Raw genomic sequence first — 14,823 nt, forward strand, 5'->3', positions numbered from 1 at the left:
CCCCCGCCGGGCCCCGCTGCAGGCCCCACCTCCTCAGGCCCCTCCCACCACGGCGCGCGTGCGCCGGAGGGGCCGCTCCCCGCCGGCCCGGCCGGCCGGGCGGCCAGAATGCGGCCCCGGAAGGCAGCCGCACCCCGGACGCTCCCGGGGTGGCTGGCCCGGACCCAGAATCCGCCGCGGGCCCGGTTGCCGTCCTTTCGGCCAGCGAGCCCCTCGACCTGCACCTGGCCGCCCCCACTGGCGCCCAGCCCCGCTGCCGCCACCTGTGCGCCGGTGTGTCCCGCCACAGCTCCCTCCGGCAGAAGCCCCGCCTCCGCCGTGTCGCCGCGGCCGGGTGCGGGAGCGGGATCGAGGGCCGGGGCCGCTTCCCCGGGCCTGCCGGCCACCAGGGGCGGGCTCCTGAGCTCGGCGGGTGGTGTGCGGGCAAGGGTGGCCTTGCCGGGGCTGAGGGGCCGTGGCGACGCAATGGTGGCTCCCAGTGGCTTCGGGCCAGCTGCTGTCGGGCAGCAGGGCCGGCCCGGGCTGCGGCCGGGCTGCGCCTAGCGCCGCGTGGGCGGGCAGGGGCGATGCCCCAGGGACCGCGGGCCCCGGGCCCCGAAGCCCCCGGGGCCACGTCCCTGTGAGCGACGTGCGGGATCTTGGGCGGGGCGCCAAGCGCCGAAGGGTTTGCTGGGTCACGCCGGCCCTCGGCTGGGAGGTGGTGGCCAAACCCTCCGCCACCGCCCGATACCCGAGACGTCCGTTCCCCCTGCCTGGGCGGGCGGCGGGGTCCCGCCGGGGCGGGCTGACCGCCGGGCTGGCTGGCCCTAAGGCGCCAGCGCCAGCGCAACTGGGCCTCAAGAGGCAGCCCGCGGTCCCCGCCCCCGTCTACGGCCATACCACCCTGAACGCGCCCGATCTCGTCTGATCTCGGAAGCTAAGCAGGGTCGGGCCTGGTTAGTACTTGGATGGGAGACCGCCTGGGAATACCGGGTGCTGTAGGCTTTTTGCCTCCCGCTCCGCCTTCTCCTTTACTCGCCCGCGGGCGGTGGCCGCCGGCTCCGCCCCCGCCGGGCCCCGCTGCAGGCCCCACCTCCTCAGGCCCCTCCCACCACGGCGCGCGTGCGCCGGAGGGGCCGCTCCCCGCCGGCCCGGCCGGCCGGGCGGCCAGAAGGCGGCCCCGGAAGGCAGCCGCACCCCGGACGCTCCCGGGGTGGCTGGCCCGGACCCAGAATCCGCCGCGGGCCCGGTTGCCGTCCTTTCGGCCAGCGAGCCCCTCGACCTGCACCTGGCCGCCCCCACTGGCGCCCAGCCCCGCTGCCGCCACCTGTGCGCCGGTGTGTCCCGCCACAGCTCCCTCCGGCAGAAGCCCCGCCTCCGCCGTGTCGCCGCGGCCGGGTGCGGGAGCGGGATCGAGGGCCGGGGCCGCTTCCCCGGGCCTGCCGGCCACCAGGGGCGGGCTCCTGAGCTCGGCGGGTGGTGTGCGGGCAAGGGTGGCCTTGCCGGGGCTGAGGGGCCGTGGCGACGCAATGGTGGCTCCCAGTGGCTTCGGGCCAGCTGCTGTCGGGCAGCAGGGCCGGCCCGGGCTGCGGCCGGGCTGCGCCTAGCGCCGCGTGGGCGGGCAGGGGCGATGCCCCAGGGACCGCGGGCCCCGGGCCCCGAAGCCCCCGGGGCCACGTCCCTGTGAGCGACGTGCGGGATCTTGGGCGGGGCGCCAAGCGCCGAAGGGTTTGCTGGGTCACGCCGGCCCTCGGCTGGGAGGTGGTGGCCAAACCCTCCGCCACCGCCCGATACCCGAGACGTCCGTTCCCCCTGCCTGGGCGGGCTGACCGCCGGGCTGGCTGGCCCTAAGGCGCCAGCGCCAGCGCAACTGGGCCTCAAGAGGCAGCCCGCGGTCCCCGCCCCCGTCTACGGCCATACCACCCTGAACGCGCCCGATCTCGTCTGATCTCGGAAGCTAAGCAGGGTCGGGCCTGGTTAGTACTTGGATGGGAGACCGCCTGGGAATACCGGGTGCTGTAGGCTTTTTGCCTCCCGCTCCGCCTTCTCCTTTACTCGCCCGCGGGCGGTGGCCGCCGGCTCCGCCCCCGCCGGGCCCCGCTGCAGGCCCCACCTCCTCAGGCCCCTCCCAGCACGGCGCGCGTGCGCCGGAGGGGCCGCTCCCCGCCGGCCCGGCCGGCCGGGCGGCCAGAAGGCGGCCCCGGAAGGCAGCCGCACCCCGGACGCTCCCGGGGTGGCTGGCCCGGACCCAGAATCCGCCGCGGGCCCGGTTGCCGTCCTTTCGGCCAGCGAGCCCCTCGACCTGCACCTGGCCGCCCCCACTGGCGCCCAGCCCCGCTGCCGCCACCTGTGCGCCGGTGTGTCCCGCCACAGCTCCCTCCGGCAGAAGCCCCGCCTCCGCCGTGTCGCCGCGGCCGGGTGCGGGAGCGGGATCGAGGGCCGGGGCCGCTTCCCCGGGCCTGCCGGCCACCAGGGGCGGGCTCCTGAGCTCGGCGGGTGGTGTGCGGGCAAGGGTGGCCTTGCCGGGGCTGAGGGGCCGTGGCGATGCAATGGTGGCTCCCAGTGGCTTCGGGCCAGCTGCTGTCGGGCAGCAGGGCCGGCCCGGGCTGCGGCCGGGCTGCGCCTAGCGCCACGTGGGCGGGCAGGGGCGATGCCCCAGGGACCGCGGGCCCCGGGCCCCGAAGCCCCCGGGGCCACGTCCCTGTGAGCGACGTGCGGGATCTTGGGCGGGGCGCCAAGCGGATCTTGGGCGGGGCGCCAAGCGCCGAAGGGTTTGCTGGGTCACGCCGGCCCTCGGCTGGGAGGTGGTGGCCAAACCCTCCGCCACCGCCCGATACCCGAGACGTCCGTTCCCCCTGCCTGGGCGGGCTGACCGCCGGGCTGGCTGGCCCTAAGGCGCCAGCGCCAGCGCAACTGGGCCTCAAGAGGCAGCCCGCGGTCCCCGCCCCCGTCTACGGCCATACCACCCTGAACGCGCCCGATCTCGTCTGATCTCGGAAGCTAAGCAGGGTCGGGCCTGGTTAGTACTTGGATGGGAGACCGCCTGGGAATACCGGGTGCTGTAGGCTTTTTGCCTCCCGCTCCGCCTTCTCCTTTACTCGCCCGCGGGCGGTGGCCGCCGGCTCCGCCCCCGCCGGGCCCCGCTGCAGGCCCCACCTCCTCAGGCCCCTCCCACCACGGCGCGCGTGCGCCGGAGGGGCCGCTCCCCGCCGGCCCGGCCGGCCGGGCAGCCAGAAGGCGGCCCCGGAAGGCAGCCGCACCCCGGACGCTCCCGGGGTGGCTGGCCCGGACCCAGAATCCGCCGCGGGCCCGGTTGCCGTCCTTTCGGCCAGCGAGCCCCTCGACCTGCACCTGGCCGCCCCCACTGGCGCCCAGCCCCGCTGCCGCCACCTGTGCGCCGGTGTGTCCCGCCACAGCTCCCTCCGGCAGAAGCCCCGCCTCCGCCGTGTCGCCGCGGCCGGGTGCGGGAGCGGGATCGAGGGCCGGGGCCGCTTCCCCGGGCCTGCCGGCCACCAGGGGCGGGCTCCTGAGCTCGGCGGGTGGTGTGCGGGCAAGGGTGGCCTTGCCGGGGCTGAGGGGCCGTGGCGACGCAATGGTGGCTCCCAGTGGCTTCGGGCCAGCTGCTGTCGGGCAGCAGGGCCGGCCCGGGCTGCGGCCGGGCTGCGCCTAGCGCCGCGTGGGCGGGCAGGGGCGATGCCCCAGGGACCGCGGGCCCCGGGCCCCGAAGCCCCCGGGGCCACGTCCCTGTGAGCGACGTGCGGGATCTTGGGCGGGGCGCCAAGCGCCGAAGGGTTTGCTGGGTCACGCCGGCCCTCGGCTGGGAGGTGGTGGCCAAACCCTCCGCCACCGCCCGATACCCGAGACGTCCGTTCCCCCTGCCTGGGCGGGCTGACCGCCGGGCTGGCTGGCCCTAAGGCGCCAGCGCCAGCGCAACTGGGCCTCAAGAGGCAGCCCGCGGTCCCCGCCCCCGTCTACGGCCATACCACCCTGAACGCGCCCGATCTCGTCTGATCTCGGAAGCTAAGCAGGGTCGGGCCTGGTTAGTACTTGGATGGGAGACCGCCTGGGAATACCGGGTGCTGTAGGCTTTTTGCCTCCCGCTCCGCCTTCTCCTTTACTCGCCCGCGGGCGGTGGCCGCCGGCTCCGCCCCCGCCGGGCCCCGCTGCAGGCCCCACCTCCTCAGGCCCCTCCCACCACGGCGCGCGTGCGCCGGAGGGGCCGCTCCCCGCCGGCCCGGCCGGCCGGGCGGCCAGAAGGCGGCCCCGGAAGGCAGCCGCACCCCGGACGCTCCCGGGGTGGCTGGCCCGGACCCAGAATCCGCCGCGGGCCCGGTTGCCGTCCTTTCGGCCAGCGAGCCCCTCGACCTGCACCTGGCCGCCCCCACTGGCGCCCAGCCCCGCTGCCGCCACCTGTGCGCCGGTGTGTCCCGCCACAGCTCCCTCCGGCAGAAGCCCCGCCTCCGCCGTGTCGCCGCGGCCGGGTGCGGGAGCGGGATCGAGGGCCGGGGCCGCTTCCCCGGGCCTGCCGGCCACCAGGGGCGGGCTCCTGAGCTCGGCGGGTGGTGTGCGGGCAAGGGTGGCCTTGCCGGGGCTGAGGGGCCGTGGCGACGCAATGGTGGCTCCCAGTGGCTTCGGGCCAGCTGCTGTCGGGCAGCAGGGCCGGCCCGGGCTGCGGCCGGGCTGCGCCTAGCGCCGCGTGGGTGGGCAGGGGCGATGCCCCAGGGACCGCGGGCCCCGGGCCCCGAAGCCTCCGGGGCCACGTCCCTGTGAGCGACGTGCGGGATCTTGGGCGGGGCGCCAAGCGCCGAAGGGTTTGCTGGGTCACGCCGGCCCTCGGCTGGGAGGTGGTGGCCAAACCCTCCGCCACCGCCCGATACCCGAGACGTCCGTTCCCCCTGCCTGGGCGGGCTGACCGCCGGGCTGGCTGGCCCTAAGGCGCCAGCGCCAGCGCAACTGGGCCTCAAGAGGCAGCCCGCGGTCCCCGCCCCCGTCTACGGCCATACCACCCTGAACGCGCCCGATCTCGTCTGATCTCGGAAGCTAAGCAGGGTCGGGCCTGGTTAGTACTTGGATGGGAGACCGCCTGGGAATACCGGGTGCTGTAGGCTTTTTGCCTCCCGCTCCGCCTTCTCCTTTACTCGCCCGCGGGCGGTGGCCGCCGGCTCCGCCCCCGCCGGGCCCCGCTGCAGGCCCCACCTCCTCAGGCCCCTCCCACCACGGCGCGCGTGCGCCGGAGGGGCCGCTCCCCGCCGGCCCGGCCGGCCGGGCGGCCAGAAGGCGGCCCCGGAAGGCAGCCGCACCCCGGACGCTCCCGGGGTGGCTGGCCCGGACCCAGAATCCGCCGCGGGCCCGGTTGCCGTCCTTTCGGCCAGCGAGCCCCTCGACCTGCACCTGGCCGCCCCCACTGGCGCCCAGCCCCGCTGCCGCCACCTGTGCGCCGGTGTGTCCCGCCACAGCTCCCTCCGGCAGAAGCCCCGCCTCCGCCGTGTCGCCGCGGCCGGGTGCGGGAGCGGGATCGAGGGCCGGGGCCGCTTCCCCGGGCCTGCCGGCCACCAGGGGCGGGCTCCTGAGCTCGGCGGGTGGTGTGCGGGCAAGGGTGGCCTTGCCGGGGCTGAGGGGCCGTGGCGACGCAATGGTGGCTCCCAGTGGCTTCGGGCCAGCTGCTGTCGGGCAGCAGGGCCGGCCCGGGCTGCGGCCGGGCTGCGCCTAGCGCCGCGTGGGCGGGCAGGGGCGATGCCCCAGGGACCGCGGGCCCCGGGCCCCGAAGCCCCCGGGGCCACGTCCCTGTGAGCGACGTGCGGGATCTTGGGCGGGGCGCCAAGCGCCGAAGGGTTTGCTGGGTCACGCCGGCCCTCGGCTGGGAGGTGGTGGCCAAATCCTCCGCCACCGCCCGATACCCGAGACGTCCGTTCCCCCTGCCTGGGCGGGCTGACCGCCGGGCTGGCTGGCCCTAAGGCGCCAGCGCCAGCGCAACTGGGCCTCAAGAGGCAGCCCGCGGTCCCCGCCCCCGTCTACGGCCATACCACCCTGAACGCGCCCGATCTCGTCTGATCTCGGAAGCTAAGCAGGGTCGGGCCTGGTTAGTACTTGGATGGGAGACCGCCTGGGAATACCGGGTGCTGTAGGCTTTTTGCCTCCCGCTCCGCCTTCTCCTTTACTCGCCCGCGGGCGGTGGCCGCCGGCTCCGCCCCCGCCGGGCCCCGCTGCAGGCCCCACCTCCTCAGGCCCCTCCCACCACGGCGCGCGTGCGCCGGAGGGGCCGCTCCCCGCCGGCCCGGCCGGCCGGGCGGCCAGAAGGCGGCCCCGGAAGGCAGCCGCACCCCGGACGCTCCCGGGGTGGCTGGCCCGGACCCAGAATCCGCCGCGGGCCCGGTTGCCGTCCTTTCGGCCAGCGAGCCCCTCGACCTGCACCTGGCCGCCCCCACTGGCGCCCAGCCCCGCTGCCGCCACCTGTGCGCCGGTGTGTCCCGCCACAGCTCCCTCCGGCAGAAGCCCCGCCTCCGCCGTGTCGCCGCGGCCGGGTGCGGGAGCGGGATCGAGGGCCGGGGCCGCTTCCCCGGGCCTGCCGGCCACCAGGGGCGGGCTCCTGAGCTCGGCGGGTGGTGTGCGGGCAAGGGTGGCCTTGCCGGGGCTGAGGGGCCGTGGCGACGCAATGGTGGCTCCCAGTGGCTTCGGGCCAGCTGCTGTCGGGCAGCAGGGCCGGCCCGGGCTGCGGCCGGGCTGCGCCTAGCGCCGCGTGGGCGGGCAGGGGCGATGCCCCAGGGACCGCGGGCCCCGGGCCCCGAAGCCCCCGGGGCCACGTCCCTGTGAGCGACGTGCGGGATCTTGGGCGGGGCGCCAAGCGCCGAAGGGTTTGCTGGGTCACGCCGGCCCTCGGCTGGGAGGTGGTGGCCAAACCCTCCGCCACCGCCCGATACCCGAGACGTCCGTTCCCCCTGCCTGGGCGGGCGGCGGGGTCCCGCCGGGGCGGGCTGACCGCCGGGCTGGCTGGCCCTAAGGCGCCAGCGCCAGCGCAACTGGGCCTCAAGAGGCAGCCCGCGGTCCCCGCCCCCGTCTACGGCCATACCACCCTGAACGCGCCCGATCTCGTCTGATCTCGGAAGCTAAGCAGGGTCGGGCCTGGTTAGTACTTGGATGGGAGACCGCCTGGGAATACCGGGTGCTGTAGGCTTTTTGCCTCCCGCTCCGCCTTCTCCTTTACTCGCCCGCGGGCGGTGGCCGCCGGCTCCGCCCCCGCCGGGCCCCGCTGCAGGCCCCACCTCCTCAGGCCCCTCCCACCACGGCGCGCGTGCGCCGGAGGGGCCGCTCCCCGCCGGCCCGGCCGGCCGGGCGGCCAGAAGGCGGCCCCGGAAGGCAGCCGCACCCCGGACGCTCCCGGGGTGGCTGGCCCGGACCCAGAATCCGCCGCGGGCCCGGTTGCCGTCCTTTCGGCCAGCGAGCCCCTCGACCTGCACCTGGCCGCCCCCACTGGCGCCCAGCCCCGCTGCCGCCACCTGTGCGCCGGTGTGTCCCGCCACAGCTCCCTCCGGCAGAAGCCCCGCCTCCGCCGTGTCGCCGCGGCCGGGTGCGGGAGCGGGATCGAGGGCCGGGGCCGCTTCCCCGGGCCTGCCGGCCACCAGGGGCGGGCTCCTGAGCTCGGCGGGTGGTGTGCGGGCAAGGGTGGCCTTGCCGGGGCTGAGGGGCCGTGGCGACGCAATGGTGGCTCCCAGTGGCTTCGGGCCAGCTGCTGTCGGGCAGCAGGGCCGGCCCGGGCTGCGGCCGGGCTGCGCCTAGCGCCGCGTGGGTGGGCAGGGGCGATGCCCCAGGGACCGCGGGCCCCGGGCCCCGAAGCCTCCGGGGCCACGTCCCTGTGAGCGACGTGCGGGATCTTGGGCGGGGCGCCAAGCGCCGAAGGGTTTGCTGGGTCACGCCGGCCCTCGGCTGGGAGGTGGTGGCCAAACCCTCCGCCACCGCCCGATACCCGAGACGTCCGTTCCCCCTGCCTGGGCGGGCTGACCGCCGGGCTGGCTGGCCCTAAGGCGCCAGCGCCAGCGCAACTGGGCCTCAAGAGGCAGCCCGCGGTCCCCGCCCCCATCTACGGCCATACCACCCTGAACGCGCCCGATCTCGTCTGATCTCGGAAGCTAAGCAGGGTCGGGCCTGGTTAGTACTTGGATGGGAGACCGCCTGGGAATACCGGGTGCTGTAGGCTTTTTGCCTCCCGCTCCGCCTTCTCCTTTACTCGCCCGCGGGCGGTGGCCGCCGGCTCCGCCCCCGCCGGGCCCCGCTGCAGGCCCCACCTCCTCAGGCCCCTCCCACCACGGCGCGCGTGCGCCGGAGGGGCCGCTCCCCGCCGGCCCGGCCGGCCGGGCGGCCAGAAGGCGGCCCCGGAAGGCAGCCGCACCCCGGACGCTCCCGGGGTGGCTGGCCCGGACCCAGAATCCGCCGCGGGCCCGGTTGCCGTCCTTTCGGCCAGCGAGCCCCTCGACCTGCACCTGGCCGCCCCCACTGGCGCCCAGCCCCGCTGCCGCCACCTGTGCGCCGGTGTGTCCCGCCACAGCTCCCTCCGGCAGAAGCCCCGCCTCCGCCGTGTCGCCGCGGCCGGGTGCGGGAGCGGGATCGAGGGCCGGGGCCGCTTCCCCGGGCCTGCCGGCCACCAGGGGCGGGCTCCTGAGCTCGGCGGGTGGTGTGCGGGCAAGGGTGGCCTTGCCGGGGCTGAGGGGCCGTGGCGACGCAATGGTGGCTCCCAGTGGCTTCGGGCCAGCTGCTGTCGGGCAGCAGGGCCGGCCCGGGCTGCGGCCGGGCTGCGCCTAGCGCCGCGTGGGCGGGCAGGGGCGATGCCCCAGGGACCGCGGGCCCCGGGCCCCGAAGCCCCCGGGGCCACGTCCCTGTGAGCGACGTGCGGGATCTTGGGCGGGGCGCCAAGCGCCGAAGGGTTTGCTGGGTCACGCCGGCCCTCGGCTGGGAGGTGGTGGCCAAATCCTCCGCCACCGCCCGATACCCGAGACGTCCGTTCCCCCTGCCTGGGCGGGCTGACCGCCGGGCTGGCTGGCCCTAAGGCGCCAGCGCCAGCGCAACTGGGCCTCAAGAGGCAGCCCGCGGTCCCCGCCCCCGTCTACGGCCATACCACCCTGAACGCGCCCGATCTCGTCTGATCTCGGAAGCTAAGCAGGGTCGGGCCTGGTTAGTACTTGGATGGGAGACCGCCTGGGAATACCGGGTGCTGTAGGCTTTTTGCCTCCCGCTCCGCCTTCTCCTTTACTCGCCCGCGGGCGGTGGCCGCCGGCTCCGCCCCCGCCGGGCCCCGCTGCAGGCCCCACCTCCTCAGGCCCCTCCCACCACGGCGCGCGTGCGCCGGAGGGGCCGCTCCCCGCCGGCCCGGCCGGCCGGGCGGCCAGAAGGCGGCCCCGGAAGGCAGCCGCACCCCGGACGCTCCCGGGGTGGCTGGCCCGGACCCAGAATCCGCCGCGGGCCCGGTTGCCGTCCTTTCGGCCAGCGAGCCCCTCGACCTGCACCTGGCCGCCCCCACTGGCGCCCAGCCCCGCTGCCGCCACCTGTGCGCCGGTGTGTCCCGCCACAGCTCCCTCCGGCAGAAGCCCCGCCTCCGCCGTGTCGCCGCGGCCGGGTGCGGGAGCGGGATCGAGGGCCGGGGCCGCTTCCCCGGGCCTGCCGGCCACCAGGGGCGGGCTCCTGAGCTCGGCGGGTGGTGTGCGGGCAAGGGTGGCCTTGCCGGGGCTGAGGGGCCGTGGCGACGCAATGGTGGCTCCCAGTGGCTTCGGGCCAGCTGCTGTCGGGCAGCAGGGCCGGCCCGGGCTGCGGCCGGGCTGCGCCTAGCGCCGCGTGGGCGGGCAGGGGCGATGCCCCAGGGACCGCGGGCCCCGGGCCCCGAAGCCCCCGGGGCCACGTCCCTGTGAGCGACGTGCGGGATCTTGGGCGGGGCGCCAAGCGCCGAAGGGTTTGCTGGGTCACGCCGGCCCTCGGCTGGGAGGTGGTGGCCAAACCCTCCGCCACCGCCCGATACCCGAGACGTCCGTTCCCCCTGCCTGGGCGGGCGGCGGGGTCCCGCCGGGGCGGGCTGACCGCCGGGCTGGCTGGCCCTAAGGCGCCAGCGCCAGCGCAACTGGGCCTCAAGAGGCAGCCCGCGGTCCCCGCCCCCGTCTACGGCCATACCACCCTGAACGCGCCCGATCTCGTCTGATCTCGGAAGCTAAGCAGGGTCGGGCCTGGTTAGTACTTGGATGGGAGACCGCCTGGGAATACCGGGTGCTGTAGGCTTTTTGCCTCCCGCTCCGCCTTCTCCTTTACTCGCCCGCGGGCGGTGGCCGCCGGCTCCGCCCCCGCCGGGCCCCGCTGCAGGCCCCACCTCCTCAGGCCCCTCCCACCACGGCGCGCGTGCGCCGGAGGGGCCGCTCCCCGCCGGCCCGGCCGGCCGGGCGGCCAGAAGGCGGCCCCGGAAGGCAGCCGCACCCCGGACGCTCCCGGGGTGGCTGGCCCGGACCCAGAATCCGCCGCGGGCCCGGTTGCCGTCCTTTCGGCCAGCGAGCCCCTCGACCTGCACCTGGCCGCCCCCACTGGCGCCCAGCCCCGCTGCCGCCACCTGTGCGCCGGTGTGTCCCGCCACAGCTCCCTCCGGCAGAAGCCCCGCCTCCGCCGTGTCGCCGCGGCCGGGTGCGGGAGCGGGATCGAGGGCCGGGGCCGCTTCCCCGGGCCTGCCGGCCACCAGGGGCGGGCTCCTGAGCTCGGCGGGTGGTGTGCGGGCAAGGGTGGCCTTGCCGGGGCTGAGGGGCCGTGGCGACGCAATGGTGGCTCCCAGTGGCTTCGGGCCAGCTGCTGTCGGGCAGCAGGGCCGGCCCGGGCTGCGGCCGGGCTGCGCCTAGCGCCGCGTGGGCGGGCAGGGGCGATGCCCCAGGGACCGCGGGCCCCGGGCCCCGAAGCCTCCGGGGCCACGTCCCTGTGAGCGACGTGCGGGATCTTGGGCGGGGCGCCAAGCGCCGAAGGGTTTGCTGGGTCACGCCGGCCCTCGGCTGGGAGGTGGTGGCCAAACCCTCCGCCACCGCCCGATACCCGAGACGTCCGTTCCCCCTGCCTGGGCGGGCTGACCGCCGGGCTGGCTGGCCCTAAGGCGCCAGCGCCAGCGCAACTGGGCCTCAAGAGGCAGCCCGCGGTCCCCGCCCCCGTCTACGGCCATACCACCCTGAACGCGCCCGATCTCGTCTGATCTCGGAAGCTAAGCAGGGTCGGGCCTGGTTAGTACTTGGATGGGAGACCGCCTGGGAATACCGGGTGCTGTAGGCTTTTTGCCTCCCGCTCCGCCTTCTCCTTTACTCGCCCGCGGGCGGTGGCCGCCGGCTCCGCCCCCGCCGGGCCCCGCTGCAGGCCCCACCTCCTCAGGCCCCTCCCACCACGGCGCGCGTGCGCCGGAGGGGCCGCTCCCCGCCGGCCCGGCCGGCCGGGCGGCCAGAATGCGGCCCCGGAAGGCAGCCGCACACCGGACGCTCCCGGGGTGGCTGGCCCGGACCCAGAATCCGCCGCGGGCCCGGTTGCCGTCCTTTCGGCCAGCGAGCCCCTCGACCTGCACCTGGCCGCCCCCACTGGCGCCCAGCCCCGCTGCCGCCACCTGTGCGCCGGTGTGTCCCGCCACAGCTCCCTCCGGCAGAAGCCCCGCCTCCGCCGTGTCGCCGCGGCCGGGTGCGGGAGCGGGATCGAGGGCCGGGGCCGCTTCCCCGGGCCTGCCGGCCACCAGGGGCGGGCTCCTGAGCTCGGCGGGTGGTGTGCGGGCAAGGGTGGCCTTGCCGGGGCTGAGGGGCCGTGGCGACGCAATGGTGGCTCCCAGTGGCTTCGGGCCAGCTGCTGTCGGGCAGCAGGGCCGGCCCGGGCTGCGGCCGGGCTGCGCCTAGCGCCGCGTGGGCGGGCAGGGGCGATGCCCCAGGGACCGCGGGCCCCGGGCCCCGAAGCCCCCGGGGCCACGTCCCTGTGAGCGACGTGCGGGATCTTGGGCGGGGCGCCAAGCGCCGAAGGGTTTGCTGGGTCACGCCGGCCCTCGGCTGGGAGGTGGTGGCCAAACCCTACGCCACCGCCCGATACCCGAGACGTCCGTTCCCCCTGCCTGGGCGGGCGGCGGGGTCCCGCCGGGGCGGGCTGACCGCCGGGCTGGCTGGCCCTAAGGCGCCAGCGCCAGCGCAACTGGGCCTCAAGAGGCAGCCCGCGGTCCCCGCCCCCGTCTACGGCCATACCACCCTGAACGCGCCCGATCTCGTCTGATCTCGGAAGCTAAGCAGGGTCGGGCCTGGTTAGTACTTGGATGGGAGACCGCCTGGGAATACCGGGTGCTGTAGGCTTTTTGCCTCCCGCTCCGCCTTCTCCTTTACTCGCCCGCGGGCGGTGGCCGCCGGCTCCGCCCCCGCCGGGCCCCGCTGCAGGCCCCACCTCCTCAGGCCCCTCCCACCACGGCGCGCGTGCGCCGGAGGGGCCGCTCCCCGCCGGCCCGGCCGGCCGGGCGGCCAGAAGGCGGCCCCGGAAGGCAGCCGCACCCCGGACGCTCCCGGGGTGGCTGGCCCGGACCCAGAATCCGCCGCGGGCCCGGTTGCCGTCCTTTCGGCCAGCGAGCCCCTCGACCTGCACCTGGCCGCCCCCACTGGCGCCCAGCCCCGCTGCCGCCACCTGTGCGCCGGTGTGTCCCGCCACAGCTCCCTCCGGCAGAAGCCCCGCCTCCGCCGTGTCGCCGCGGCCGGGTGCGGGAGCGGGATCGAGGGCCGGGGCCGCTTCCCCGGGCCTGCCGGCCACCAGGGGCGGGCTCCTGAGCTCGGCGGGTGGTGTGCGGGCAAGGGTGGCCTTGCCGGGGCTGAGGGGCCGTGGCGACGCAATGGTGGCTCCCAGTGGCTTCGGGCCAGCTGCTGTCGGGCAGCAGGGCCGGCCCGGGCTGCGGCCGGGCTGCGCCTAGCGCCGCGTGGGCGGGCAGGGGCGATGCCCCAGGGACCGCGGGCCCCGGGCCCCGAAGCCCCCGGGGCCACGTCCCTGTGAGCGACGTGCGGGATCTTGGGCGGGGCGCCAAGCGCCGAAGGGTTTGCTGGGTCACGCCGGCCCTCGGCTGGGAGGTGGTGGCCAAACCCTCCGCCACCGCCCGATACCCGAGACGTCCGTTCCCCCTGCCTGGGCGGGCTGACCGCCGGGCTGGCTGGCCCTAAGGCGCCAGCGCCAGCGCAACTGGGCCTCAAGAGGCAGCCCGCGGTCCCCGCCCCCGTCTACGGCCATACCACCCTGAACGCGCCCGATCTCGTCTGATCTCGGAAGCTAAGCAGGGTCGGGCCTGGTTAGTACTTGGATGGGAGACCGCCTGGGAATACCGGGTGCTGTAGGCTTTTTGCCTCCCGCTCCGCCTTCTCCTTTACTCGCCCGCGGGCGGTGGCCGCCGGCTCCGCCCCCGCCGGGCCCCGCTGCAGGCCCCACCTCCTCAGGCCCCTCCCACCACGGCGCGCGTGCGCCGGAGGGGCCGCTCCCCGCCGGCCCGGCCGGCCGGGCGGCCAGAAGGCGGCCCCGGAAGGCAGCCGCACCCCGGACGCTCCCGGGGTGGCTGGCCCGGACCCAGAATCCGCCGCGGGCCCGGTTGCCGTCCTTTCGGCCAGCGAGCCCCTCGACCTGCACCTGGCCGCCCCCACTGGCGCCCAGCCCCGCTGCCGCCACCTGTGCGCCGGTGTGTCCCGCCACAGCTCCCTCCGGCAGAAGCCCCGCCTCCGCCGTGTCGCCGCGGCCGGGTGCGGGAGCGGGATCGAGGGCCGGGGCCGCTTCCCCGGGCCTGCCGGCCACCAGGGGCGGGCTCCTGAGCTCGGCGGGTGGTGTGCGGGCAAGGGTGGCCTTGCCGGGGCTGAGGGGCCGTGGCGACGCAATGGTGGCTCCCAGTGGCTTCGGGCCAGCTGCTGTCGGGCAGCAGGGCCGGCCCGGGCTGCGGCCGGGCTGCGCCTAGCGCCGCGTGGGCGGGCAGGGGCGATGCCCCAGGGACCGCGGGCCCCGGGCCCCGAAGCCCCCGGGGCCACGTCCCTGTGAGCGACGTGCGGGATCTTGGGCGGGGCGCCAAGCGCCGAAGGGTTTGCTGGGTCACGCCGGCCCTCGGCTGGGAGGTGGTGGCCAAACCCTCCGCCACCGCCCGATACCCGAGACGTCCGTTCCCCCTGCCTGGGCGGGCTGACCGCCGGGCTGGCTGGCCCTAAGGCGCCAGCGCCAGCGCAACTGGGCCTCAAGAGGCAGCCCGCGGTCCCCGCCCCCGTCTACGGCCATACCACCCTGAACGCGCCCGATCTCGTCTGATCTCGGAAGCTAAGCAGGGTCGGGCCTGGTTAGTACTTGGATGGGAGACCGCCTGGGAATACCGGGTGCTGTAGGCTTTTTGCCTCCCGCTCCGCCTTCTCCTTTACTCGCCCGCGGGCGGTGGCCGCCGGCTCCGCCCCCGCCGGGCCCCGCTGCAGGCCCCACCTCCTCAGGCCCCTCCCACCACGGCGCGCGTGCGCCGGAGGGGCCGCTCCCCGCCGGCCCGGCCGGCCGGGCGGCCAGAAGGCGGCCCCGGAAGGCAGCCGCACCCCGGACGCTCCCGGGGTGGCTGGCCCGGACCCAGAATCCGCCGCGGGCCCGGTTGCCGTCCTTTCGGCCAGCGAGCCCCTCGACCTGCACCTGGCCGCCCCCACTGGCGCCCAGCCCCGCTGCTGCCACCTGTGCGCCGGTGTGTCCCGCCACAGCTCCCTCCGGCAGAAGCCCCGCCTCCGCCGTGTCGCCGCGGCCGGGTGCGGGAGCGGGATCGAGGGCCGGGGCCGCTTCCCCGGGCCTGCCGGCCACCAGGGGCGGGCTCCTGAGCTCGGCGGGTGGTGTGCGGGCAAG

General features: G+C 77.0%; 14 non-coding genes across 14 annotated transcripts; all 14 read left to right on the top strand.

Annotated features, from left to right (window-relative positions):
- The first annotated feature begins 865 nt into the window (after positions 1 to 865).
- LOC136143811 (5S ribosomal RNA) lies at positions 866 to 984 on the top strand. Its single transcript, XR_010658371.1, has one exon. It is a non-coding gene; the product is annotated as a 5S ribosomal RNA (ribosomal RNA).
- A 901-nt stretch (positions 985 to 1,885) lies between these two features.
- LOC136143812 (5S ribosomal RNA) lies at positions 1,886 to 2,004 on the top strand. Its single transcript, XR_010658372.1, has one exon. It is a non-coding gene; the product is annotated as a 5S ribosomal RNA (ribosomal RNA).
- A 924-nt stretch (positions 2,005 to 2,928) lies between these two features.
- LOC136143813 (5S ribosomal RNA) lies at positions 2,929 to 3,047 on the top strand. The gene has a single exon (XR_010658373.1). It is a non-coding gene; the product is annotated as a 5S ribosomal RNA (ribosomal RNA).
- Positions 3,048 to 3,948: 901 nt separating this feature from the next.
- Positions 3,949 to 4,067, top strand: LOC136143814 (5S ribosomal RNA). The gene has a single exon (XR_010658374.1). It is a non-coding gene; the product is annotated as a 5S ribosomal RNA (ribosomal RNA).
- A 901-nt stretch (positions 4,068 to 4,968) lies between these two features.
- Positions 4,969 to 5,087, top strand: LOC136143816 (5S ribosomal RNA). The gene has a single exon (XR_010658376.1). It is a non-coding gene; the product is annotated as a 5S ribosomal RNA (ribosomal RNA).
- A 901-nt stretch (positions 5,088 to 5,988) lies between these two features.
- Positions 5,989 to 6,107, top strand: LOC136143817 (5S ribosomal RNA). The gene has a single exon (XR_010658377.1). It is a non-coding gene; the product is annotated as a 5S ribosomal RNA (ribosomal RNA).
- A 924-nt stretch (positions 6,108 to 7,031) lies between these two features.
- LOC136143818 (5S ribosomal RNA) lies at positions 7,032 to 7,150 on the top strand. Its single transcript, XR_010658378.1, has one exon. It is a non-coding gene; the product is annotated as a 5S ribosomal RNA (ribosomal RNA).
- A 901-nt stretch (positions 7,151 to 8,051) lies between these two features.
- On the top strand, positions 8,052 to 8,170 carry LOC136143827 (5S ribosomal RNA). Its single transcript, XR_010658387.1, has one exon. It is a non-coding gene; the product is annotated as a 5S ribosomal RNA (ribosomal RNA).
- A 901-nt stretch (positions 8,171 to 9,071) lies between these two features.
- On the top strand, positions 9,072 to 9,190 carry LOC136143819 (5S ribosomal RNA). Its single transcript, XR_010658379.1, has one exon. It is a non-coding gene; the product is annotated as a 5S ribosomal RNA (ribosomal RNA).
- A 924-nt stretch (positions 9,191 to 10,114) lies between these two features.
- LOC136143820 (5S ribosomal RNA) lies at positions 10,115 to 10,233 on the top strand. Its single transcript, XR_010658380.1, has one exon. It is a non-coding gene; the product is annotated as a 5S ribosomal RNA (ribosomal RNA).
- Positions 10,234 to 11,134: 901 nt separating this feature from the next.
- On the top strand, positions 11,135 to 11,253 carry LOC136143821 (5S ribosomal RNA). Its single transcript, XR_010658381.1, has one exon. It is a non-coding gene; the product is annotated as a 5S ribosomal RNA (ribosomal RNA).
- Positions 11,254 to 12,177: 924 nt separating this feature from the next.
- LOC136143822 (5S ribosomal RNA) lies at positions 12,178 to 12,296 on the top strand. The gene has a single exon (XR_010658382.1). It is a non-coding gene; the product is annotated as a 5S ribosomal RNA (ribosomal RNA).
- A 901-nt stretch (positions 12,297 to 13,197) lies between these two features.
- On the top strand, positions 13,198 to 13,316 carry LOC136143823 (5S ribosomal RNA). Its single transcript, XR_010658383.1, has one exon. It is a non-coding gene; the product is annotated as a 5S ribosomal RNA (ribosomal RNA).
- A 901-nt stretch (positions 13,317 to 14,217) lies between these two features.
- Positions 14,218 to 14,336, top strand: LOC136143824 (5S ribosomal RNA). The gene has a single exon (XR_010658384.1). It is a non-coding gene; the product is annotated as a 5S ribosomal RNA (ribosomal RNA).
- Positions 14,337 to 14,823: the final 487 nt, after the last annotated feature.

Source organism: Phocoena phocoena, unplaced genomic scaffold (assembly GCF_963924675.1).
Source record: "Phocoena phocoena unplaced genomic scaffold, mPhoPho1.1 SCAFFOLD_411, whole genome shotgun sequence".
In the NCBI taxonomy this organism is placed as follows: domain Eukaryota; kingdom Metazoa; phylum Chordata; class Mammalia; order Artiodactyla; family Phocoenidae; genus Phocoena; species Phocoena phocoena.